This window comes from Dermacentor andersoni, chromosome 6 (genome assembly GCF_023375885.2).
Source record: "Dermacentor andersoni chromosome 6, qqDerAnde1_hic_scaffold, whole genome shotgun sequence".
NCBI lineage: Eukaryota > Metazoa > Arthropoda > Arachnida > Ixodida > Ixodidae > Dermacentor > Dermacentor andersoni.
The window spans coordinates 142,296,531-142,322,739 of record NC_092819.1 but is presented as its reverse complement, the minus strand read 5'-3'; the positions used below and the strand labels follow the sequence as shown (position 1 = coordinate 142,322,739).

General features: G+C 45.5%; 1 non-coding gene across 1 annotated transcript; it reads left to right on the top strand.

The window, feature by feature from the left end:
- Positions 1 to 11,425: 11,425 nt before the first annotated feature.
- LOC126531420 (U1 spliceosomal RNA) lies at positions 11,426 to 11,587 on the top strand. The gene has a single exon (XR_007597612.2). It is a non-coding gene; the product is annotated as a U1 spliceosomal RNA (small nuclear RNA).
- Positions 11,588 to 26,209: the final 14,622 nt, after the last annotated feature.

Genomic DNA, 26,209 nt, shown 5'->3' with positions numbered 1-26,209 from the left:
TTGTTACCCTTGTGGCTGGAACCATTTGGATTCCAGATATGAGGGTAGTTCAAGGACGCGTTGCAGGTGCCAGAACCCACCACCCGGAGTCCACAGGGGTAGGTGCCACTGCAGTTGGACCTTTTGTGCACTATCGCCGGGATCGGTTAATATTTTTGCTTACACAGTTTAGCAGTGGACAGAAGCCTATAGCCATAAACAGCTGCGCTGTAAAAAAATTATGAATGAATACTTTGAGCTACACACAGTGATTCGTAAAGCAAGGAAAGAGCAGTACGCGGAGTGCCTGTACGCAGGCTCGCCCCGTATTGGCGTAGCTTAAAACAGCTGTAAAAAAGAAAGAAAAAAACAGTTATACAAAACACTTGCTACGCTCCGCGAATATTCAAAAAGTAGCGTGAGATTGAGGCGCCATCATCATTTCCCCGTTGCACCTTGTCTCGATACGCACAGTTGCTGCCGGAGCACAACGCCGCCCCCCTAACCCATCCGCCTACCTCCCCATAGCCTTTCACGCGACGGAAAAGGGCACGACGATAGGGTGCCATATTGAGCCGCGATCGTCGGCTTCTCTCGCGTACTCTCACTGGCAAATACAACATATGACGCGCGCCGATGGTGTTATTGGCCTTTCGCTTGATATAGAACATCACGGCGACGGCAAGACTCACGGTGACGGCAATAATGCGCTTGGAGTGCCCATATAATTGCTATCGCGATATTAACACAGCATGGCAGTCCAATTACACCTCCCTCACTGGTTTCACGTTTACTTGTGCGCGCGTGACACTTTGCTTGTTAATTTATGTGTCATCATTATTTTTACAGGTTTATACGGTCCATAAGACTACAATCCTTACTTTTTATTGATATTCACTTATTGGCAGAAAGCAGACGTTTATTGATTCGAGTGCTACTGCAGCAGGAGTTTCTCCGAGTACCCATGCGCTTTGTCGCCACCGTGCCGGGTCATCCAATTGCTTCAGACAGCGGTCCTGCATTGCGCAGCTTGCTCTCCCTAAATTATCAAAGCCCTTCTGTGCTGACGGAATCATCGCGGAAAATTTGCATCGTGGCCTATTGTAACTTTCGGGTATGGGTTCAAGAGCAAGAGAAATACTCCTGGTCCAGCGCTGACATATTTTGCTCTAAACCATGTTAACACCATCTACAGTACGCACCGTCATATTTACACTGATGGCTCCGTTACGCCTACATCATCTGCCATTGGTGTGTGGATTCCGTCTGCGAGTGTTACCATCTCTGCCGCTCTCAGCCGCCGCACATCAACTACAGCCGCTGAAGTAGCTGCAGTGCAGGCCGCTTTCATTTACATCATCGACCAGCACGTTGTGTCTTGGCCCATCTTCACCGAGTCAATAACGGCCCTGAAGTCCTTCAAATCGCCACGCATGCAGGAACAACTTGTAATAACATCAGACGCCTATATAATAAATCCTGCGAGCTGCATCACAGCATTGTGCTGCAGTGGTTACGAGCCCACTGCAGAATACAAGGCGACGCCCAGGTTAGTCATGCTGCCAAAGCTGGATAGCCGAGTTCGACAGAAATGGATGGGATGCCTTTCACGAGAAACTTCACGGTAGCACTGGTATCTGGACACGCTTGGAGTCTCCAGAGATCCCTCTAGACAGATGCCAGCTACCCCTGCGGACGCCTATAGATAGATCTATTGTGTGATTTTTACATGCCATGAGAGCAAGCATGCTTTCACCGCATAAGACTCAACATGGCTTACATAAACTACTTGAAGTGTAAACTTCAATTCACGGACTCACCAATGTGCTCTGAATGTAACGTCCCTGGAGACCTGCAACATGTTCTGAGCGACAGCTGGCGCTACGCGTCAGATAGTCTTTGGAGGCGGCCCTGCACCTTCAACAGGACTCGACTTTGCCACTGCAGCATGCAATAATACACAGTAGGGCTAGGCTGTGGTGTTAGTCATCTTCTTTATTCTTCCCTCTTGTCCCTTCGTTAAGACATCCTGTAACTTCTTCACAACGTCCACGCACACTCCCCCTCTTTGAAGACTCATCCCTCCTGGGATGTTACGTAAATACTTTGCTAATGATTGCACACTCGAGCATGGCATCATCGTTGACGGAACCAGCTCTCTCGAGAACACCTTTTTGCACTGAAGTTTGCACCACGCGATATGGTCCCATGTTCACCTGCTTTGTACGCGGAAGACCTTTTCTGACAAGTACTAAATCGTTCAGCTGTATATGGGGTATCCGCGTGTTGTGGCGGTGGTTGAACTGCCTCTTCATATCTACGGGATATCGCTGGTAGGCTTCTGCAGTTTTCCGCTTCTCGCAGAATTGCAGGCGGTCAGCAATACCTAGCTGTTGTTCACTAGGGAGAACCGGTGTATTTCCAAATGCGGCGAAATAGGGACTACCCCGTACAAAAAAATTATTGAGAAGGCATTGAAATATCTTTGGTCAATGTTGATTTTTTCATTGAGGAATTATTGAGAATGTGTTGGAGAATTGTTGGGTCGAGTGTTGAGGGCTCTTGAATATTGGCCACTGAAATTTCATTGAAACACCATTGGGTATCTCAATGTTGAATAATTGTTAAGTTACCATTGAAAGTCCATTGTGCTTAGACGGCCTGTTGTGTTCGCTTTGTTCAATGGTTGTTGGGTTAGCTTTGATTCGGCGTTGAACTGACGTTGTGGCGGTTCTGTTGACCTGTTGTCAAATTATTATTGCAACATCACTGAAAAGTACATTGTGGCCCATTGAGATGGCGTTGAGATTTCAGAAGTGGTCATTGAAATATGATTGACGTTTCGTTGGGCTAGTGGATTTTTATTCATATATTGAAATTGCTTTGTTGTTCACACTTGCATGCCCCGATGCCTGCTCATAACTTCCCTAACCCAAACAAAAGCAAAGGAGAGACTGATCAATTTGAAGTACCTTTATTTACGCTAAAGAAGCATGCACATGAAACATTATTACACTACATAAGGCACCATTACATCGAACCTGGAGACATAGGCTAGTACCTACAGCGCTCTAGCAGTGTAAATACATCTGAAAAAACCTATACATATGAATTCAATCAAAACGATCATCGTGGTCCTCACTTTCGACTTAAGTTTATGACTAGAAGGCAAAGCGACTCAAAAGGCGGGGCTTAGGCATACCCTTGTAAAACCAACTTTGAGCACATGAACACTTGAAGATACTTGCGTGTGAATACACAAGACATCTGAATATCTTACATTAAAATGTTTCGCACACTAACACATCACAGGAAGAGATACGGCTGACTGTGAGAAGGCAAAATAACAGACTTGAAACAAATGACTTCACGTAAATATATACAAGCTTTAGCACACGTCTTTCACCGCTAATAAAATTTAATGAAGTACCAAAGTGGATTTTCCTGAGCTTATTGTCTTCGAGATGTATATATTTTCATGTTGCCCAATTATTTTATAAAATAACATCACTCAACTTAGCTATTATTTGACGAGACATCATTTATAAAGCTGTCGGGCATGGTGAACACCTGAACCATGTTTCTGACGAGCCAGGTTTGCTTTCTTCCGAAATAAACTTGTCCAACTTTTGTGTAATGAATGCAGGTTATCTCCCTGGCATAAGTCAAGAAGAAACAGTACACCATTCGATTATGTTAATTTGGGGTACAGAAGAGTTTGTTGGTGGCATTTCCTCAATTTAGTGAGCTCATTCTCAGGTAATTTTTCTGGACTTGCACAAAGCTAATTAGAGCACTTTTTGGGGCCTTTTTCCCTACACCCAGGAACTAAGTGGTACCTCAGTCAATAAAGAGATAAGGCAAGGCTAATAGCTTGACCAATAAGAGAAAAAATTATTTAGCACAGAAAATTGGTAGTAACACATGGCTAGCACAATTCTAAACAGCCAAATTGATGGTCACTTGCACTTGCAGTATCAAGTACCCCAGAGATAGTCATAAAGGATGAGAAATGGTTTCAATGACTGGTACGCCAGATTGGTGAGACAGTGAAAAACGCAAATAAATGCGCATACAAAACACCAATGACCTCAATTGCGCCGGTAAAATGTTATTAAAATGCTACCAGAATTTTACTGCATAAAATACATAAAAGTTGCATAAAAGGTGGGACAAAGCAGTAACAAAGACGGAGGGAGACACAGCAGAAGTGTTGAAAAAAATTACAACATATATACATGCATATTTAAGCTCACGACAATTTTTTCTCCAATATATACAAGAACACATGCACTTACCGCATAAAAGAGGTTCCTGCGCCTGCAGAATGCAGCACACTACAAAGCAGCGTCATGTAAACCGAAAAGTAGAGCTTAGTATGTTTAAAAAATACGAATGCTTGCATACCTACAATCAGGCATGTGACATGTCATGCCTTGAATGGATGAAATTAATAAATTTTACACACAAACGAAGTTACCATCCCTCTTATTGTCTTCCTCAGGGGACTCCTTGAAGTTGAACTAGAAAATGTACATCAGTGTTAAAAACAAAGAGAAGATAAGACCCTATAGCGTTCTTCCTGAAATAAACAGCGCAAATAACTTCATACCCGCCGTGGTTGCTCAGTGGCTATGGTGTTGGGCTGCTGAGCACGAGGTCGCGGGATCCAATCCCGGCCACGGCGGCCGCATTTCGATGGGGTCGAAATGCGAAAACAGCCGTGTACTTAGATTTAGGTGCACGTTAAAGCACCCCAGGTGGTCGAAATTTCCGGAGTCCTCCACTACGGCGTGCCTCATAATCAGAAAGTGGTTTTGGCACGTAAAATCCCATAATTTAAAAAAAGATAACTTCATGTATCAATTCTATGGACACTTCACCAATTCGGTGTACATTTATATTTGACAACCACCCAAACAGAGACGAGAAGGATGAATTAAGGTAGGAACACACATGAACGCAGACTCAACTAGAAGTTTATTCGTGAAGACAAAGATTTTAAACACATTGGCCAACTTCACAAACAAAAAGCCATGGATGCGCAGCAGAAACGGCCCAGCACAACAAAAAAGGACCGAAAGACGCCCTGTAGAATAAACATGTGCGTCAAACCCTAACAAGAACATGAAAACTGAAAGATTTGTCCTCTAACTGATATTAACGAGTACTGCAGCAACTCTTTCCTACTAAGGGTCACAGAAATCTTGCTTATGAATTTTTCTTCGTGATCAATAAATAATGCTTCCATAAGTCCTCTTGTGCTCTGGTCTTTGTGATGAAACAATCGTTCTTTCTGCTCTATACCGCAACACCAGAGGAGTTCCAGCAGCAATATTTATTGACCACAAACGAAACAAATGCATAACCAAGTGATCTATTGCCCTTAGTAGGAAAAAGTTGCAGTTCTCAAAAGAGTATTTCTCGTTGGGTAGTATCACTTATCCGACAAATCTTTCACTTTTTGGAAAGATTTGTCCGATAGTTCTCGTTTTTCACGCACGTTTATTCTACATGATATGGCTTTTTCATATTTTTCTCTTGTCGCACGTGGCTGTTTCTACCACGCATGCACGACTTTTTACCTTTGTCAAGTTGACCAGTGTCTTTAATACGTCTGTCATCAAAAATAGACGATTAGTTGAGCTTGCGCTCGTGTGTGCTCCTACGTATTTCGTCGTCCACCTCTGTTCGTGCTGCTGTTTACAGTACCCACGTGTCACTTGGTTAGGCTGCTAAACATTCTCACAAACAAAAGTAAACGCCTCCCCTCAAAATGTAGCCCATCCTTTAGTACTAAACGCCAGAGCAAATCGAAAGTAAGCCTTCACAGTGTCCATGCGGCAGCTAGTATACCACAGAGCAGCACAAAAAATAGTTGAAAATTCCACTTGATGGAGAGTGGAAACAGAGATGCGAGCTTGCTAGTGAATCCGTCACATATGAATGGGTGTCTCTTGCACGACGCCAAGGTGCTCTGGACGTAGAACACTTTAGCACCTGGGAATTAGCTGCATGCGTATTGTGCGAGAAGGGAATGCGGACAGAAAATGAGATTACGCGGATTAACAATCTGCCACACACTGCACATAACTACGCACGAAATAGAAGTACACAATATACTGGCAAGTAAGAATTTGCGACTCTTTACGAGGGCCATCGAGAAAAGGAAGAAATGGGTTGCTACGGTAAATGTTAGCTAAAACACGCACAGCGATGTTTGACAGCGGGGAAAAGTATTCCCGGCTCTCTGGCAGAACCAAAGAACACGCGACAATGCATAGCCGATACCAAGCAGATATCGAATCTTTGGGTATAAGTCCAGCAGAAGGAATGACCTAAAGATACGCCGAGAGCGATGCGAGCGTGAGCGTACCTGTACGAGTGAGAACATGCACCGCTACTTTGAAGCTAGCCGCTCCGACGTGGCTCCGATCAACCGAAGCGATTTGTGTGCAAAACGTCGCGTACACGCCCTTGCGCGTTTTGCGCGGTAGCGTCTGCGCAGTGAGCTAGCTTCATGCACGCGTCATTCTTCGCCGCGCAAACGGAGCTCGAGTGCGACGCTTAGCTTGAGGCGACAACGCGCCCATTGGCGCTCCTGTCGCTCCTGCAAGCAACGCACATACGGATCGGTCCAACTCAAGGAGGCAGCAGAGAACTGTGGCATGTTTCGGTTATCGCCTATTAAAATTGTACAGTACGCCTTCAACGGCAACCCGCCACGCTAGGTAAAGATGTTTACAGCGGTAGTTTTTACGGTGATAGGCGACAAGGCGAGCCCGTCGGCGGCTGTGTTCTTTGCCGACGTCGTCACCACACCTCTGTTCATTTGCCCTATGTATCCGTGTACAGTCACCGTGCGGAAGCTCTGACTAATCGGTTGGCCATTCTCCGCAAATGCCAAAGAGGCGAAATATATTTTGCGGTGCGCCGCATCATTAGCCGCAACCTAAAACGAGGCGCACTTAACCGCTACGGCACAAAAGGTGATCACGCTAACCGTATGGTATACGATGAGCCACTACGGATTTAAAAAAAAAATAATTCTGATGTCCTACGTGCCAAACCACCGATCTGATTATGAGGCAGGTCGTAGATGGGAGCTCCGTATTACATTTGACTTCCTAGAATTTTTTACCTGCATACAATGCACGACCGTTTTTGCATTCCACTCCTTTGGAATGCGGCCGTTGCAGGGATCGTATCCACGAACTCGAGCCCCAAATTGCCACGGCGGCCGCCATAGTTACGAAATGCGTAAGCGTGAAGTGCAACACTGCCTTCCGGTACGAGTGCGGTACAAGCGTAGCACAGCTGCACACCTGCTGCGCGATTATTTGTCGCCGTTCTCCTAGGCTCGTAGTGCCTGCCTAAATACCTTGAAAGGCAGCGCGCCTCTCACGTATCGAAACGCAATAACAAGCGCTTAGACGGCCCACGTGAGCTCCTATAAAAGATGATGGGCCACTGTACAAAATTATCACTGCGCAGAGAAGCCGATCCTTATGTTCCAATTGGGTTGACAAATTGACAAAATTGTGACATCCTTTCTGACTGCACAATTTCAGATAGTTTCGTTTTATGAAAATGTGTGATTTTGGCCAATTCTACTAAACAATTGACGTCCTAAATCCAAAATTTCCGACCCACAGTAAATATATTTAAAATTTTTAAAGCAACAAACGTCATCAAAATTAGTGCGGTGGTTGCCGAGATATATGATTTCTCAGTGTCCATGAATTTAGATAAGAAGCCCGAGTTAAAGCTTTGTCAACGTCTCGCGGCGCCTACGAGAGACGCCGTCGTAGACGGCTTTTGATTTGCACTTATCAGTTTCGGTAAGGTACGAAATATTATTTCACAAGCAATTTCGCTCTCCGCACTTTTGGGCTACCGCAGCAGCTGCAAATTGTGACAAGATGTTCTTATGTATTAGGACAAACACATGTACAAGTTTGTTTTTTACCTTGGTGAAAACGGCATGACACAATAATTGTGCGAACTGTTTGTTTGTCGTCGTCCATTAGCATATGGCCGAACCTGCTCACAATATCACGTCACATTTGCTGGTCACGCGGCCAGGTACACCTTTGGGCATGACATATAGTGTACTTGCATTTAGTTGTCAAAGCACAGCCCTGCCATAATTATTCACGTACGGGAAAGATGAGTGCTAATTCAGATTATTGCACATCTAAGATTATTGTGCAGTAATACATGCAGGATTTGTCTTTCTCCATATTGTCAACCACGTTGCCGGTCTGTCTTTATGAAGCCGCAATGCAGACTAGCGGGTATCAAAAGCCAAAAAGGATTTTCAGGTAATCAAAGGCCTCGCGCACAACTGCTCACACTTACTTGTATTCAAGAGTTGTGCGGCTGTCGAGTACATCATTAAGGAATGTTGGCAGTTCGACGAACGTGAAAGTCGGCGTAAGAGACCATTCGCCCGCATTCTCATTGCGCAAAAATCGGTATCTGCCTCCGATAAATCACACCGTGAAGTGTATTGCAATTAATGTGATGGAGTCCGCGCACCGAATTTCAGACCCATGTCTCGCATTGGAAGGACTCCCCCTGTAAGACTGACGACTCAGCATCTCGCTTATATGTGTAGTCGTCGCCATAGGACCTACTGGACCTCTCTTCAACACTTGCCAACATTCTCGCCTTTCTTTCGTACCATCAAGTTCCAGCTGAACTGCTTCAACAGCCAACTTATTTTTCCCGAAATTTGGCCACCCTGCCAACGTATGTTATGGCTTTGTATCTTTAAGTTATCTTTATAGTTAAGTTAGTGCTGTCCTGAGATTTCCATAGGTTTCACCTTTCCCATTATGCCCGATTCTTGTCCGCCTCTGTGCATACTTTGGGGGATTTTTGATAGAGGTTAAAACTTAAACACGGCCCCCTGACCATGATGGTCAAAAAGTCGTTTTATTTTCGTGCTGCCGTGTGCAAGCCTCTGACGTTTTGCCGGTCAACTCCATGTACTCACTATTATTATAGCACATTTTGACAACTACATTCACAATGGAGTCGGCAAATATGCAATGGCCATTGCATTGAAGCCGTTTAAATCAAGTTTACCGTAGACAACACAGCCGCGTTTTCCCACTTCGAATACAGCTATTCCATTAATGAGCACGATACTTAAGCATATAACTTCACAGTCTAGAAAATTATGCGGATCCCACGCACCCTGGGAATCGATGCAAGGGAAGCTCTCTGTGCTGTTTGCTTTCATTGATGATATTTAGCATTGATGGCGACTGCGCATGTTTCATTTGGACATCGTTTGGTGCAATATGAAAGTAGTGAGTTGATGACAAATGTTACCTTGCGCGCACCACTGTTGTTTATCTGCGTAGTACACAAAACATACGCAGAGAAGTGTTTGCTTGAAGCCTCTCATAAGCATAACCTATGAGTAGGTAGAGCATTGTCATTGCCTCACATGACATATCCCATCGCGGCGGCAGAATTAAGGGGCTGTATATATACGTGCCGAAACCACAATCGCATTATGAGGCGGCCTCTGTAGTAGTAGCGGATTCCGGAAATTTGGACCACCTCGGATTCTTTAATGTGCACCTAAATATAAGTAAATCGGTGTTTTTTATTTTAACACATTTTCTATCCGGACTGATTGACAGTTTGGCATTCTTTCTTGGCGTGGTGCTGTGGCACAATTGAATTATTCTTTAGATGAACTGCTCTGGGCATTCGATCAGAATGTTTACCTGTGCTGTCTTCTTAGATATAGCAAAAGCGTTTGACACCCTGAAAGACCCAACCTTCTTAAGGAAGCTATTTTTGTTGTGATTTTGGTGTCCTTTTTACAATATACTTGAAAATTACTTGAGCAACCAATTTCAAGCAGTCACTACTGATGTTAAGAGTGTTTTAGTTCTAAGTTGTTGCTGAATGCTGGTGCTCCTGAAGGATAAATTTTATCGCCATTGTTGTTTAACAGCTTCGTTAAAGACTTTCCTTTGGGTACGTTCAAATGTTCGGTGTCCCAATATGCTGACGACGCAGTGTTACTGCCAAAATATCTTTCTTATAAAATGTCTACTCAAATGTTGCAAACTGACCTGTACAATGCGATGCTCTGCTTTGCTAATGCAATCGATGTCAGTGCCCAAAAACACAACTTGGTTGTTTCCGCTCTCCACTTAAGACTAGTGTAATTAAAATGCCTCTCTACTTACAGAAGTCGAACTTCGTTTTTTGTAAATGTGTGCCCATTCCATGCTTGCATTGTGCGAAATACCTTCGAATATCTTTCGATAGTAAGATATCTTGACAACATCAGTTGTCACTTATTTGTTCAAAAGTGAGGCCAGTCGATTGGCTATTGTTCAATAATAAAATTTTTCACCTCTGTCTGAAACAAAAAAAAAATGTCTGTACATACATTGTGTGGCACTGTTTTGAGATACGGCATTACAGTCTTCGAATTTTGTTCAGGTTGTCGGAGATGAAGAGTAGACGGGATTATAAAAAAATATTCTCAAAAGCGTCGTCTATAATTCACCAATAGTAACAGCTGCAAATATCTTCCTTTAACTTGATATAACAAATTTTCAATCATTGCTCATCGAAACAGTGGTCGACAAGCAGTATTGGAATTGCTCATTCCAATTAAAAATGCTACCGCGAGAGAACTTCGAGAACACGTCCGTGACGTAGCTCCTCCTTCAGCCAAAAGGTATGGTGCGGCCACACGCTGTGCATATGTGCAAGACATAGTTAACAAGTTACCGCGTGAAATCAATAATGCGACTTCGAAACGCACTCTAATGAATTATTGAAGAAGCTGACATGACATTAGATAATGTTGAGAACATTTTCGCATCGTAATATTTACTCCTTCAGTTCCTTTAGTTGTAAGTAGAAATGCCCAATGTTATCTTGTTCTTGATTTGTATTTCTTGTCATATATTTCTTTCTGATTGATTTATTTGTTTCTTTCACCCCGTGTATTATGTTCATTGGCACGGTCCTACAAACCAAATGAGGCTTACACCGACTTTTCGCGTTGTTTTGCGTTTTTCGGTAGCAATACGCAGTATTTTGTTATTATTGTTATTATCATTAATATTAGTAGTAGTAGTAGTAGTAATAGTAGTAGTAGCAGTAGTGTGCATGCAGGACCTAAATGATCTGTAAAAAATGCAAAGGAACACGCGCTGTTGTGCAGACTCTTAGTCCTTGATTTCCGCACCATGTTACTGAAAAAAAAAGCTATCAATAAATTGGAAAGATTTTAAACGTAGAATTATAGGTTTTTAGCCGCAAGGCTTGTTTGTCGCGAAAACTCATTGTATGCATTTGTAATTTAGTAATGCATTAAGTATGTGCCGCGAAGCGCTCTATGCAGCCAGTGCCACATGTATGGTCCCTCGGGATAGGTTGTCGACCCCATGGATCGTTATTCATACTTACCTGGTGTCGAGTTCCTGATGATCATTCAGGTCAGGGCTCCGTGCCGAGGCCAGCCATTGCACTACGGTTGGCTGAAGCACGCCACTACCCCAAACCAGGGCAGATGGGGCATGTAATTTTTGGTAGAGGGGCTCGGCGTGCGCGCCAGCCCCGCCATGTTAAAATCTAAAAGAAGAATTCGTGGATCCTGCCATCAAGCGGTGAATGCGCAAGAATAACAAAGGAAGCACGACACCATTTACTAACGAATCTCGGCAGGTAGAACATGCAGACATACACCTCACCGCACTCCGAAGGCACACGCTGCTTCACTTGGCCAAGGTGGTCGTGCGTTAGGCGACATCTCGCAGTGCAGTAATGGTTGTGAGGTTATTAGAAAACCACAAGCGGTCACGCACAATGCAGGCCGCACAAAATTGGTTCCCCACAAACTCCCTCTGAAACTTCGCCGTTGCTCCGGTGAAACGTTCCAAGTTTGGGGCATCAAGGCAACACGGAAGGTTCGCATTTCTTTCCTCCTCGCGGTCATGGGGGGCAGCACACTTACGAGACAGCCACCACGGGAGAGTGGAAGGAAAGGAGATACGCCAGTGCTTGGAACGCTGAAAAAGAGAGGGCGGCGCGAACGTAGACGTGGCCGACACGAGTCAAAGTTCTTCTCAAAAATCTGTTCTTCTCGGATTATAACAATAGAGAGCATAACTTAATTGCTATGTCCTTCTCGTGCCATGAACGTATGTCTCGCTACCCATATGCTGATAGATATTGACACGTGTACTTATCTTTATCGGGCGACCACGTTTCGCCGCTTAACAAATGTTATCGCACAGCGCGGGACGCGCCTGAATGTATCCGAAGTTTCTGGAAAGTTATCGATGCTTCTATCCGCTGTCTGTTGTCGCCAAACCTCGTGTTATCTGATTTATTCGCCTGACGCGAATGGTGTACAACTTTGTGGAAGGCACGCGGGTCCCAACGATTAGTCAGGAACGTTCGACGACTGCTGTATAAAAGCCGATGCGCTTGGCCCATAGAGAAAGAAAAAAAAGTTAAAGAGTGGACACTCCCATACACCCTAGCGGCCCAATCGACCCTAGCGCGCCTGGCGGTTGGTGAGAGCAACTGGCCTGCACTTCCTTTTCGGTTTCGCTGGAGCGAAATTTGGATTACCCCGCGTAACCGACGTTAGGCTGTAGCGGAAGCTTGTCATTTCAGACCACTTTTCGTCACGCAAATGGCAACGATTTTATTTGTCGTTTTGGGTTAGCGATTCCGTATTTTGTAGAGTTCAATATTTGGTGTGCATTGAGGTTGTGACGCAATTTGTATTTCGGTTAAGTTATAACAGATGGAGATAGAGGTAATCATAATTCGCTACGGCTTTATCCATCGCGCTTGTCTTCTGTGTTTTGGTACAAGCGGTCATATGTATCAAAGAGACAGAGTTTCCGCAATGTTTTTATTTCAAGGCAAGATAGGCTTCTTCTGGGTTCTGCCGTTGTTAAAGCACCATGACACACAGCAGTAGCTGCCGTAGCTTGGACCGCCGGATGGCATGGCATCAAAATTACCAAAAACATATGTACACGTCCCAACTGTACCAGGAAACCGCTTTGAATGAATAGCGAACCGATGCACAATATAAAACCACCGACACATTCTGACCTCTGACCTATAAAACTCGGACTTACAAGGATAAACGTTAAGACCCCGTACAGGGGTATTCAAAAGTTCCCAGGCCGCCATCCAATGTAATCCCATGGCATCACGTGCTGTGAACTTTTGGACACACATGTACGTACTCAGTATAAGGAGTACAATGATAGGCAAAATAGAAGTTCACATAAGCGTGGTAAAGATAAATCCGAAACGTCCAAATACGACGCCTTTGTTCAAATGCGTGCCACGCCACGCCTACGCGACAATACGTTGTGCAATGATTTACGCCACCAAAATATGGTAAGGAACCGAAAGTTTGTAGAATGCGCAGTACTTCCCAACACGGCCGCCGCAATAAGTACATGCAGTAGTCATTGGGGACTTTTCCGCACCGTTACTTTTCTGTATAAACAAACCGTACGGACGTATACACCACCGTCCGTCCGTGCGCCGTATTTACACACCTCGCCGCAGTACAATACGCAATAAGCTACGCTCGCTGTTTATGTCACATGCCATTGTTTGCAAGCAATATTATTAAAATATTCAGGAGCGCTCACTCTATAGGGGAAACGAGCAAGCAAAGCTTGGCTACAGCGTGCGTAACTTCCTGCTTTTCTTTATTTAGGTCGCGCCCGTTCCCGAAACGCCGTTCTCGGTCTGAATGGGCGTGGCATCTTTTACGGTCTTTCCGACGTTCGTCAGCCTCTAGAACGGGCCAACGAAGGAACCGTCAACCGTCACGCGATCATGTAAACGCGGGTTAGGAATTCACTTTTCTCGAGACCGGAATTTTCCTGAAATGTGCAATTCCTGATATTTACCTTAAGCGTTGTCCAGCAGATCGTTTTTAGTCCGCCAACACGAAATATTTCAATGGAGTGGCGATACCGTGGTTATCGCAAACAGCGCTGGGCAAGAACGGTTTACCCTCGCAAACCGAGGCGCAGCGTCTCGAGTGCGTCTGACAAGCTGCGAGTCGCAGTGCAGTGCACAGCCGTGAAGCAGTGCAAGTTAATGGCAGCTTCGCGTTGTTTGATGATTTTCACGGAACGCAACCAACACAGATTATTCCGTTCTCGGTGGGGGTAGCAAGAAAGCACATGGTACAGCCCTCTCGCTAGGCGTTTCTTGAGGGGGCATGCTTTTCGCGTTGCTCGCGTCTAGTCGCCTCATATAGAGCCGCAAACTGTTTTTTTAGCAAGCCTCATCGCCCTCACAAGTCAGTTACTCCAAGCTTCGCTTGAAAACGTGCCTCACCTGTCTGACACACGAAAACACCGCCGCAGCTGTCGTTCACGAAGCCTTCCCGCTGGCACGCCGCTGGTACACGAATCGTTCATTTCTTCTCGATGGACTAATGGTGATTGGCGTTGATGACAGTACGAATGAAGTACAAAAAGCACGGAAGGCGTCTTCGATAAATTCTGTTTTTATGTATAAGAAACACGCCAAATTTGGGCGTATAATTATTATTTAGTAAAACGATTGAGCGGAATTCATTACATTTTCTTGCGCCTGCGTCTTATGTTGTTTGGTGAGAGCACTAGTTCGTTACGTAGCCATGACGTAGTTCCTGAGGCCAGATTTCTCGGAGTGTCCGCTCTTAGTCTTTTTCTTTCTCTATGCTTGACCCGCTGATTAGATTTTCGACGATCGCCGAGTGTGCTCGCCGCTACCGTTGTTCTTTGAGTGTAGCCTGTTTTTGAGGGCAGAAGTTCGCCCAATAAAACGCTCGTTTCGTTAATCACAGTTTTGCTGGCTTCTTAACCGTCACCACCACGTGACAATATCCAGTGAAAAAAAAAAGGACAAGGACGCTGTAAGTTTTTTCTTTCTCCTTGAAGTTGATGAAGTGAATTCAACGTGATAATCGTCATTGATTAATTAAGCAGGTGGCGGCCTGAAGGTAACAACCTTGGTGAAATATTGCAGGGAAAATGTTCACAGAATGAAATGCAAGAATTGCAGCAGAACGCTGATGATTAACACAGAAGTAAACAGCGCCTTACTCTTCTACTTTTGCTATGCTCGAGCCTAGGACAACTGCGCCGACATACGAACGACTCTCAATGTTCGACCACCAAGTGATTACAGCCCATACTAGCGTTGCATCGTACGGAGCCTTGTGGATCTATCAGTTTAGTGATTACAGCCTAGGCTGGAAGTAACGGGTTCCAGATAGTCTTTAAATACACTTCAGTAAACAATAAAAAGGGAAGCTGGCAACTGCTTGCCCGCCTCAACATTCCCCAAACATGTGCGGTTACAACTGAATTTGAACCGCATACTGGGCCGTGCCTAACCTCGTTAGCGGAGTTGCTAGGCTTTAGGCAAGTATTTGGCTCTTTTCCCCATCATGACTCTCTCTCTTGCGTCTATTCTCACGCTCTTAGCGATTTCTCGCTGCATGGGTGCCTCTAATTTCTGTCAACACGTTTCTGATTAATTTGTCCGCAGGCCCACTCTCAAGGAATACCAGAAATGGCACGCGCACTGGCAGTTAACAAGCACTCCACCAAAGAAGCGTTATTGTAGAATCCTACCCTGCCAATGCGCTGACCTCCATGAGCTTTCGGTGACTGGGGCCGCAAATCAATCGGGGAATCTTCGGCATCATCTCCGCGCAGTTCATAGACCGCGTAAAAGGGGCTCGACATTGTGGGTTCCTTGTCGTAGGCATTTTAAAGCCGACAAAAGAGCTTGCGGCATCATCCTCTCCCACCTTTGGTGACGACGCGTACGCTTTCACATTCATGGGTAGGGATTAGCAGGTAATTACGCCTGCGACCAAGTGCTTGACGTACAGTGAATTACGGCAAGCCCAGAAATTTCTTGTACATTCAGTGCGCCTAGCCTCCAATTTTGCGCGTTTAAGACGTGAGCGCCTTAACAGTCTAATATCGCCTAATGTCATTTATGTCATTCATGACCAAACATACATGGCATGCATGCGTTTCATGTGATGCACATCCTGACATTTCATTCATCATTCATGTCATGAATATTCTGATACGTTACTTGTTAGAAAATTTACCTGACATGTACGACATTCATGTCACCACATGAATGCCATAAATGAGATGACAACCAATTATTTGAATGACGCGACATGCATTCGTTTAGCTGGATATATTCTATGTCATGAAATGCCTGTGTGATGATAATAACGAGCCGTCACACGCATGCCATAAGATGACTGGCATTGATGCAAAACACGGCATATCTGTATATCAAGCCATGACATGATTCCCAAAATATGTGGTGACATGCATGAAAAGAATGCCATGCATTCATGTTATGCATGACGTCAATGCCATCACAAGAACTTACGCGCACCCAGCTGGCGCAGTGGTCTACTAACTTGGGCCGATGCTCGTGATCTTGGTGGCCTTTGCATAGTCATTACAGCTTCGTAATCCGGCTGTCGTTTCGGATTCACGCGTGCTATTTGCACTCAAGCCAGATGGCACGCATAATAACATCCCGGCATCTCGGCAAAAGAACACCGTGTTTCGGTTGCATCCGTCTAAACAACGATTGAAAGGCAAGTTTCCCACAAGCGTTGATTACCAAGCGCCAACGCGCCACCTCCTCGTTTCTCCTGAAGCTCGTACCCGACTTTCACGTCTCTTCGCGTCCTGGCAAAGCCGCTAATTAATACCACGCCCCACGACCGTGAGCGTTTTATTTCTGTGTTTCTTACTCATTTCGCACTTCCATGCCCTTCATTCAAATCGCCTTGCTTGCTGTCATCGCCTTGCTGTTGTCGTCACATGCACGCGCTCTCGCAATTCATCTAGTTCACTGTACTTGCGTCCCACACACAGGTACCGGATTTACGCAAAAACATTGGTTAAACTGGTAGCGCATTGTGGAACCCCAAACAGTGCTATGTATCCAGCCCCCTGTCGCATAGCGTCGATTGGCATATTCCGTGGGATGAGCACAATCTTTTTATAGATTGCACCGCAGTCATTTATTCAACTTTGTGTTCGAATGTACGAAATGTGGCCGCCAAGTAATGGCCAATTATGTTGCAGATCCAATGTGTTGTCAAGATCGACACTAAGCAAAGCTTTCCCGCAAGGTCAATTACATTCTATAATAAGTAATGGCAATGTGTACAATTGTCCTTATTTCCATTCGATGCAAACGGGACTGCTTGGCAGTGTTTTCTTATGAATTTCACAGGTCACAACTTTAATGTCATGTAATCTATACATATGTGGGTGAACGTGAAATATGCTATCGTAAAAAAAGTCATTGCGATATACAGTTTGCACGTTCGCTTCACAAGCTCTATAAGCAAGCGCCTTTCGCAGCAAAAGTGAACAAACCTTGAAAGAAAACCTAATTCGCCAGGAAAAACACGCGTGAATGCCGACACGCGTACAGACTGCAATTAAATATTCGCGCGTGTGGCGCGACGTTGAAACGTCGAATACTACGCTGTCATGTCGCATCCGCTCGACACAGTAGTTCACACTAGTTGGAAATTCTTGAAATTAATCCATCCATGAAAGCATGCCGCGCTACAACTATCCCATTTTCGTATATCTCGAGTAGCTCGTGCGCAAGAAACCAGAAAGTTGGGCGAACTTCCCAACGCCATGACTGCTCATGAGGGACGCCTCGTAGTATTTTACAAGTCCCAGCGCGTGTAGTAAGTCGGCAGGTTGTACGTGTCGGCGTCATTCGAACTCGGCACGCATCCTTGTCGCACTGCCAACACGCACAGCCATCGGTCGATTCATTGTCGGCCAAGTATGAGAGCACATATTTCCTTTTTTTTTTGTTTTAGAAACATGGTCGAGCGCGCCGTGCGTCCGAAGAACGCGGAAGATCGTTCGCGCCGGCGTCTTCACATCGATGTCCATCCTCATGCATAGCAGCCAAGGCGTCCCGACCTCTGATTAGGGTAGACGCCGGCGACGCGTCGTACGATATTCTAGCTTCGGTGGCAGCCGAAATTTCCACACGACCTGATGCGCCATCCTCTTCACGACCGACCCTTATGACACATTTAACGCGTACACGTGAAAAATGGTTGTGCCCTTACTAAGGCCATGGTTGTAAGGGCATGGTTGTGCCCTTATTTTCGTCGCCTGACATGTAGTGTCAAAGGACTAGTCTCCGACAAAGTAGTGCAAGTAAGGACACCTGCGTTCTGCGCAGCAGAAAAATAAAAATAATCCTTCATAAAATTCAAATAAATTATGTCGGCTCACAGGTACTTCTAAAGCAGGTTGGCCTGTTAATGCAATAATAAAATATTGATTTATTATTTTTTTAAATAATAGATCCGGTATGTACCACTATATGGGCACGCGTTCTTGGCCATTCCTCTGGGATGTTTATCTGCCACTGCGACCCAAGTGCTGGATCATTAAATGTAGATATATATGTGTGACCCGTCTCTGTGCATACACCTGTAATCGCTATTCTTCCTTCGAGAAGTGTCCAACATCATCTTCGTCCTCGAGGCATGGCTGCATAGACATCTTACAGTGCTCCTTCGCGTGAATTGTTATTTATCTTGTTCTCTAGTGAAATGGCGCAACCCCCTATGGGCGATCGCCCATGAATCGGGTGGTGAAGGAATTGTTAGCACTTTGTTTTCTGAATAAATTAGGGTGACATGAAATAAGTATATTGTAATTGGGATTTAAAGTGTCTACTGTTACTGGTTTGAATAGTCAATTATCTAGATATTTTCGTGGTTTTGTGAACATTAAAAGAATTTTGAAGAACTCTAACATGCAATTCGTTTTGTATGATGCAAAAAGATGCAGAGGGTTTCGCAAATGTTACTGCGGCTCTAACCCAGTACGGTAGTCCCAAAGGAAAGAGTTGTAGGAAGAGTCAAATTCAAGCCAAGGTTTTGGAAGGATTCTTCCGAAAATCCTTTCCGTTGAATAATGAAACGGCGACATGACAAAAAGAAGTGTTCCATGGATTCAATCTCATTGCATAAAGGGCACAAGGGCGATGTAGCCGACCAGACCTGTGGAGGTAAAACTTCGGTCGCGGGACTCGGCACCGTAATCTGGTAACCATTACTTCTGTTTTCCTAGAGGAGCACCATTTGTTATTCGAAGGAAAACTGAGATGCGGAAAATCACATGTTGCCATGGATGATGATTGCCAGACCTTATTTGTAGCAGTATATTTTCTCAATCGCGCAGCAGTGATGAAAGCTGACGAAGGAAGAATGGGGTTTATAGGACCATCGTAGGTTGCTACTGCGAGTGTATCTGCATATTCGTTTATTGCTAGGCTTCTGTCGCCTGGCACCCACACTACATAAACGAGACGTGTCTTGAGAGACGAGAATGGAAAGTTTTTCATGAGTCTGAGAATATCGGTGTGCTTAGTCAAGAACAGACATTCGTGTTTGCATTGCTACATAGCTTACCAATAGTGTAATGCGTAAACATAAAAATTATTTTAGAATAAAATTGCGACCTTCTTGACGGATAAACAAACTTTTCCAAATGTGTCGTGACGATGTAATCTGGATGCGATGAAAGTAAACAAATATGCACGCATCGTTCTTAGTTGTACGCAATTCAATGAACCACTTCGCAAAACTTAGCTTCACATAGTTCCAACATATGTGCTGTATCTGCACACCTTTTGCTGCCAGTTCTCTACGCTAGTGGCAAAGCAAAACCGCGGTAACTGAGCTGCGGTTCCGTTCTAATTCCTCAGCCTACCCACTAATACATCAGTTTGAGCAGCCTGCAGAAAACACTTTACAGATGGCATCATGCCATGTCTGGTCGGTGGATAAAAAAACATGGTGTTTTACGTGCCAAAACCACGATCTGATTATGAGGTGCGCCTTTTTGGGAGACTCATGAATAATTTTGACCACCTTGGGTTCTTCAATGTGCCCCTATGTACATGGGTGTGTTCGCATTCCGCCCCCATTTGAATGCGGCAGCCATGATCAGAATTTCATCACGCGACATCGTGCTTACCTGCTCCACAACCATTCCTACTAAGCAACCATGGCGAGTGGAATGGGGGATGTGCCGCGTTCCGTCAGCAATGGTGAAGCAGCTCTTTTGAGTTCTCCTTGTGGCCTGCAGCCAACAATTGTTTTTTACGTATGGACCAGCGATTCAGACTCCTTTATTAAAAAAAAGATGACATTTATTTTTGTCGATGATGAACAAATTTAGTTACTTTAATTACCAGCACTCACTAGGACACGTAGTAAAGATATTTATAACGTTTTTGTCTTTCAAGGGAGTGTGCAGTACCTTGGAATAAAACTGTTAGACTGGCACATTCCTGGACAGTACGCAGTAAATTTAAACTTACAATGGCGAACCTCTTGTACATTTTAAAACTGTCGCGTAACGTACCCTCCGAGTTTTTTTTTTATTGCCCGGGTACATGACAGATACATAAAAATGTAAGAATATAAAGACAAGTGTATTCAGTACAACTGATTATTCTGGCACAGTTCTTATGGGAGTCCGCTTGGAGCAACAAAACACTGAACGGGCCACACGAGAGACATGTTAAATAGCGGTTTTTAGAGTTCGTCCGGCTAACATGTTTTTCAACTGAGGCTCTTGTGCCAAACTGTTCCTCCAATCTAAACGCATTGTGCGCGATACATATAAATAGTTACATGCAAGTATTACAAATTTGACGCAACGAGCATTTCGCATAACTTTTGAAGGTACTCTTGAAACACGTGTGCTATTCGTTTTTGAAGCTTCACTTGTTACGCGAGAAACTACTTCCGGCAAAGTGCTAAATGATTCCTTCTAAGGATGTCCATAGCTCAAAGTGATGTAAGTGAACGAACGTCTCAAAATTTCGTGGAATTCAGAAGCACAGAGACTTTCCCATTTGAAATGGATGCTGAGAAAACGAACTGCTCTGAATTAATATAGCCCATGGCTGTCACGGTTTTCTGTATGTGAAAACTTTTTAAAAATTACTGTTCAAAAGTAGCGCCAATAAATTCACACTAGACAACGTCCATCGATTGTCGTATTGAAATCATTCTGCTCATTCGTTCGGTCTCGACATTTCACAGGACATAGAGCATAAATAAGAAGATGCTAGAGAAGCAGGCCGAACATCTGCTGGCTCTGTTGTTGTTGTCCATACCAGTATTTTTCTGATACTGGTTCTGCTTCGTATTTACAGCTTTAGCACATAAAGTTTAAGTTCGATTTCATAACATCAACCTAAAATAACATCATCATCGTGTGTACTACGCTAAGCAAAACAAATGTAAGAAAAGAAGCTAGTGTCAATAATACACAAAGTGAACAGCATTGAGCACGTAAGGCACCGCTTTTCGTGCTAAATGCGACCATCCCTCAACGCATCTCGTGCGTTCACGACAACGGGCATTTGGTTGCCTTCGTCATTGCCGCCGGGTACGAACACGAGAAGGCAGCTTCGAACTCATCGGCCTGTCCGGCGGGAGTGTCGCATCGATGAGGGTCTTTGTCCGTACACATCAGCATACAGGCATCAAGGAACACTTTGTACGCCTCGGCTTTGTCTCTGGGTTTCACCATGTAACCTTCAAAAAAAGCACGCACCGCTGCCCGCAGGGCCAACACATCCGCCATCCGTGATGCATATGCCTGCGTCGAGGATCGGTTCAGCCGAAGACAGCCACCCAAGATATCCAGGTACCCCGCCAACTTGTCCGCACTTTTGGGATCCGGAAGCTTCTGGAGACCCGTGAGAACCAAGTTGTGGGCCAGGGACCTCATGAGGGCCACGCCTAGGAACCCGAAGTTGGGGTGCTCGGTGTCTCTGTAACTGAAGAGTGGCGGGACCAGCACCACGGCGGGGATGTAGGCCATGTCATTACCGGTGAGCACGTTGGGGAATGCCGAGAGCATGGGCAACAGTGAGTCCGACGTGCGCCCCAGCGAAGCGTTCCAGGCGGCGTGTGCGGCCGCGTCAAAGTCGCGCGCGAAGTCGCCTGACACGGCGGGCAGGTAAGAGTAGTGGTCGTTGAGCAGCGCTATGCCGTTCTTTCGTGCCGGCACCCCGCGCGTGAAGTCGAACTTGAAGAGCCGGTCGTTCATAAGCACTTGCTCTGCCGGCGACAACCACTTGGCCTCTCCCACTGCGCTCGCAACGAAAGTCTTCACTTGGGTAAGGAAGATTTTGACCTTGGCCCGGGACTCGTCCTCACTGCTGGTGCGCAGAAACGGCGCGTGTGCGGCCAGTCCGGCCACGCGCTCGACGCAGTCGAAGCAGCTGTCGGCGAGCGTCCTCTCCTGGAAGCGGGATGAAGCGGAGCACGCCCGTCGGTGGCGGAGAAACTCCCAGGCGAGGTACGCTTTGACGTTCTTCAGTGCGAACACCTTTCTCAGGAATGGAAGCAACGCCCTGTTGGCTAACTCGACGATCGTGTTCGAGCCGAAAGCCGTGCCGCCGTCCCGGTTCAGTTCCGCAACCAGAATCGCCGAGCTCAGTCCGTACTGATCGAGTTCCCCCACTGTGACCACCTCGGGGTTGTAAACCAGTAGGTTTCCCGCTTGCTTCCAGTAGGCGTGCACGTTGTCCATGCCGGTCAAGACGTTCTCTGTCGCGTCGATGTTGTCTAACGAATCGGTGGCACCTTGGCCGCGGGCTGCCGAGTGTCGTCGTCGTCTTCGATGACCTGCCGACGAATCCCGGTTCTCGGCGTGTCGAGCGAAAAGTCCGTTTTCCCTGACTAGTAGGCGCCACTTCGATTCTCCGCGCCGAGCTGCCAACGTGTCGAGCCAGAAGAACGCGCCGTCCTGATACCGGGCTGCAAGTCGTGTCGCCAGTTCGCCCGCGGTCTCGTTTGTACCGATGAGGGAGTTAAGTTCGCTGGCGCTGACGCTTTCGAGGACGCTCGTTGCCGAGTCACCGTCATCGTTCTCCGCAATTTCACGGCATTCTTTGTACAGATCGGCGGCGCGATCCACGGCGGGCCACTGCGAAGTGCGCTGCGCCCCTTGCCACGAGGCCAGAGCGTCTGCGGCTAGAGCCCGCAGGTAGCCCCTGAGAAGGCCCTCGAACGGCCGGCCATAGCACACTCCCTCGCCACACACAAAGTGGGACAGACCGTCGCAGGGCGAACCTCCGCCGTGTCCGGCGCAGGACGCGATGAGCTCCGAGTAGCGCCGGCAGAGCGTCGAGTTGCAGGCCACCGAGCTGAGCAGGTGCTCGGCTGGAACCGGAAGCGGAACGTCAGTCTGGTAGCGGTCGCTGCCCGTCTGCCGCAACATACTGTCGATGAGGAAGGCGAGGCCCGTGATGAGAGCGAGGAGGAGCAGGGCTATGGTCGTGGCGACCACCCAGCGGGTGAACTCGCCTTCTCCGCCGCTGTCGACAGTGTTGGACGTCAGCAGAGGCCGCACTGCTCCGAGCCGTGTCTGCGCATGAGTAGAACGTTGCGTGGATAGCGGTGTAAGCAATACATTCCCGTACATAAATTACTAGAGGGAAATATGGCTGCAGTGTTTATGGGAAGTGTAAGTATGGCAGCTAACTCAGCATGCCAATGACAAGTAGCACACGGATTATCCGAAATATTGTCCGTTCTTTAGACTACTTGGACAACTTGAAAATTTCTACTATTCAAGGGTACATTGCTCTATAATTGTAACAGTTCGCAGTTACGGGCGCGCCGAAAAATATCTTATTGCTTTTACACCATTAGGCAAAATTATTTCTTGGAAATTTAGAAATTTAAGGCATAAAAGATAATGCCACAAGAACATTTTGAAGCCGCAACCAGGATGCTTAGACAAATAATGGCACGTTGCGTTTTAAATGCAAGCATTCGCTATTATTATCCACCTGCAAAGACACTCTCTGTATGCGTGCTGAAAAAAAAATATTCTTTGGCAGTTCAGGAAGACAAAGTCTAATAAATAAAGGCGGAAGAACGTCCAAATCCAAAATTACGAGATCCAAGATTTGACAAATCCACATATACTGCCCCCATCACTTATTGTATACCTGAATGATGTTTGTACCAAATTTGCATCTACTGAACATGGCGCAAGCAAAGTTGAGCCCTCCAGTGGAACACTTTTTCGTGTTTTGCGGGGTTCTTTCAGGCTGGGAAAAAAAGCTTTTACATACGTAGTATGGGGCCACAGGAAGCTGGATCCAAAATTTTCAGTTTGGCCTGCAAATTTCTCATTGATAGTTTAGCTCCGAGGATAATATTTGAGAAGTTTAATAAATAATAACAACTATGTAATTGCGTGAAATAGAAGGAATGGCCTGACATGCCTGAAACTACGGCAAAAAAGAACATTACCATATTTGTGTCCATCTATGTGGCATTTCCATGTCTTTTTTTTTTAATTTTGGCACATGTTCCGTGAAATGCATGATATAAACGTTCGGCTATATTCTTACATCGACAACTATTATGAATTGTTTCTGTAGAATTCTTACAGCGCAATCAAAATCAATAAGATTGATTCATAAGGCCACATAATATATCAAGTTAAATATTGGAGAAACGTTAACAAAAATTGTGCAATACCAACGCACAATTCTGAATCTACTCGCAGTGAAATTTTCGTGAAGTGATAAATAAGACATAATATTTCATGTTCTGCAATGCGTTTTGCAGCATAATTGCACTGGTTTCCGGCAAATCAAGGCGCAGAAACCACGACCACGTGACCTACATGATACCGGCAACCATGCATTACCTGCTATTGATCATGCTTTTTCTGAGATCGGGCTGTTTTACTAAGGCACTGTGTCTGAACTCGGCCTACTTAAGAAGATATATAGCTAACGTTCCAAATGCACCAAACCGCGAGAAAAGCTGGTATAGAAAATTACGCTTGAAAAAAGGAATGCGTGTTTTATGGTGCACATTTCTTTGCAGTGAAGATATCTAGTTATATTTTGGTATTTCATTGCGAATACCGCAACACAGCCGGCAAATGCCACTTCTGTAGTGGTAGTACAAATGGGGCCACATATAAGCGGATTCTTTATGCTAGGGCTGTCCTGCATGCGGGCTATTCGGGAAGACAGCAGCCATAGTCAGCAAAGTAAGGTGGGGTTCGCCTAAAACAACTGCTTTAAGTTTAAACCAAGGAACACTTGCGAGATGTAATGCCAGTGAATGAGCAGACTGTGCGCATTGCAATGTGGCGTCAACACTTTGAAAATGAGAAACACTTTGTGAAGAGTTTGTCTGGGGAGACGTGCTGAGCGCCTCGTCTGTCGCGATAACATCTCATTGCTCTGGAGAGTCTTCCACAGCGAAAGCTATATACGACACCTTCCGTAGCATTTTCGTAGTCTGAGAACAGAAAGTAACTTAACGATTTATAACAAACCCATACGGGTGCAGTACGGCGGCGGCGCAGATGTCAAAATGAAAGGTGTATTAGAACGCTTGCCGTGAACAGTAGCATGACGTAAGGGTCATCGCAGTAAGAAGGAGAGGTGTCGGGGCTAAAAACAGCTGCCTTATCGATGGAGCGGACACGTATGTTTCGTGCACCCTAATAAGCACATGCGTACGAGGAGCGCCGGAAGGAACAGCAAAGAGAATGTGCGAGATAGCACCGGCGCGAAACGCCCACCGACGAAGAACGTTCCCTCGATGCTGAAAGAAAACGACAATCGCGAGCCCGCTCACCTCCGAATGCGCAACGACGCCATACTCGCAAAGCAAAAAAAAAATTACAACCATTCCACTTTGTGAAGATGGAATGGCAGCGAAAGCAGTTTGCTTTTCGTTTGAGAGCTTTGACTGTCGTCAGCTTTCGCAGCCTTTCCATAATCACAGGGCGGAATGGTTGTAATTCTTTTTTTTTTCACATTGGAGCGCCAGTGATTACACAATTCAATTCTTTTTGATGTGAAATTTTAAAATAAAGGAGTCGCAGATAGCACAATTTTAGTCCTCGAGTGGCATTTCTCAAGGTGGTCAGCTCTATGTACACAAAAATGAAAGCACGTATTCGACAATTTACAAAATTTCGCGAATTGTTTTCTGATTACTTCACAGCAGATATTAAAATTTACGAAATGTACCATCGTACTTGCAAGGCACGTCGACTGCGAAATAATTCTGAGGCAGGCAAGTGTTTCGAGAGATGCGTCATTG